The sequence below is a fragment of the Adelges cooleyi genome, unplaced genomic scaffold (genome assembly GCF_023614345.1).
Source record: "Adelges cooleyi isolate 19-005CV unplaced genomic scaffold, UGA_ACOO_1.1 ACOO_flye_CR_arks_rails_tigmint_CR_PRNA_809, whole genome shotgun sequence".
Lineage (NCBI taxonomy): Eukaryota > Metazoa > Arthropoda > Insecta > Hemiptera > Adelgidae > Adelges > Adelges cooleyi.
In genome coordinates, this window is record NW_026096523.1 from 45,308 (window position 1) to 46,810 (window position 1,503).

General features: G+C 27.4%; 1 long non-coding RNA gene across 1 annotated transcript; it reads right to left on the reverse strand.

Annotated features, from left to right (window-relative positions):
* Positions 1-416: 416 nt before the first annotated feature.
* On the reverse strand, positions 417-1,211 carry LOC126846004 (uncharacterized). Its single transcript, XR_007686849.1, has 3 exons — positions 1,116-1,211; positions 722-1,011; positions 417-651 (listed from the first exon to the last, which is right to left on the reverse strand). It is a non-coding gene; the product is annotated as an uncharacterized LOC126846004 (long non-coding RNA).
* Positions 1,212-1,503: the final 292 nt, after the last annotated feature.

Consider the following 1,503-nt stretch of genomic DNA (forward strand, 5'->3'; position numbering starts at 1 on the left):
CTGGGAGCGAAGCTCTAGTCATAAAATAAAGTACTACCATTCATGACTTTTTAATACTATTAAAATATATCTTAACTTGAACAAATAATGAAATATTTTATACAAAATTAGAGCTACAAGTTCATAAACTAAAAAATTAAAATTAGCACGAAGCAGATTATCTTATATAAGATAATTTAAACAATCAAACGTGAATCTCTTTAAATGAATAACAATATGCAAAACATGTGTTCAATTAGTTCACATTAGTGCATTAGTGTTAAAAATATTGTGCAGTATAAAATACATTTTAGGGCGGTATACTGCATAAAAACCAACACTTAATCTGAATCCAAAAAACAACAGTCCTCTTCATAATTTGCAGGTAGTTGGACCCAGTGGCGTAATTAGGAATTTGTCTTAGGGGGGGATAGACATTTTTGTACACACAAAAATACAAACTACTTAATTTTCAAGTACATTTATTTTGTTTGTAATATAATATAATATAATGTACATAGCTCTTTTTTTGTAATAAACATAACAGTATGTAACTAACAATAATGTACATAACTCATTGATAGTATCTTGTGCGAGATCAATGGCTTCTTTTAAGTCAATTTTGGTTTTTTGTAATTATTTACATAACGGTAAGCCAAATGAAAACATTAGCTGAAAAATACATCAGATAATTGCAATAGACTTAAGATACCTTCTTTTTAATTAAAAATTTTGTTTTTACCTGAACAATATTAACTGAAATTAGGAATTCAGAGTCCATTGATTTTAGAATTATTGATGCATCCGTAGCAGACGAATCCTTCCAATCTGATATTCATTCTAAAGCTTCTACTACAAACTTAAAAAGCTCAATGAAATCATGAATCACATCGTATCTTTGCACCCATCGAGTTGCAAATAGCCTTTTTAATGTTTTTATTTTTTGATCAACATTACTGTTTTCGATAGTAGATAATAACACATGATTTCGTTTGGGAGTATTGAAAAAATTGTATAATTTTTCAACAATACCTAAACAATTTCGTATTGCTTTTATATTGCTTGTTTTACAAAATAAACCAAATTACCAAAAATTGGAGTGATGAAACAACATATAAAACGATAAAGATACTTACCTCATTACAATCTTCTTTATTTTCAATAGAACGATTTTTTTTGAAAAATATAAAAAAAGTGTATTTCTAGTATTTTTACATTTTTTTCTTTTTCCTTCCATTTTTAGACTTATAAAAAAAATTGTCTTCTCTATGACACAACTAAATAATAAAATAACTTAAGTCTAAACTCGTGTACCGAGTTGACTTACTATGATTCACGTATCACAATTCACAACTATATTTTAATACACTATACAGTATACATAATATAGTGAAAACTGTTGTCAATTATTATCCAGTTGCTCACACTGCTGATTGTAATTTGTTACCACTGACCACATGCTTAATCTTAATGCCCACATACCGTTTATCGAATGAGACAAAAAGTTGTTAAGAAAATTCCGAT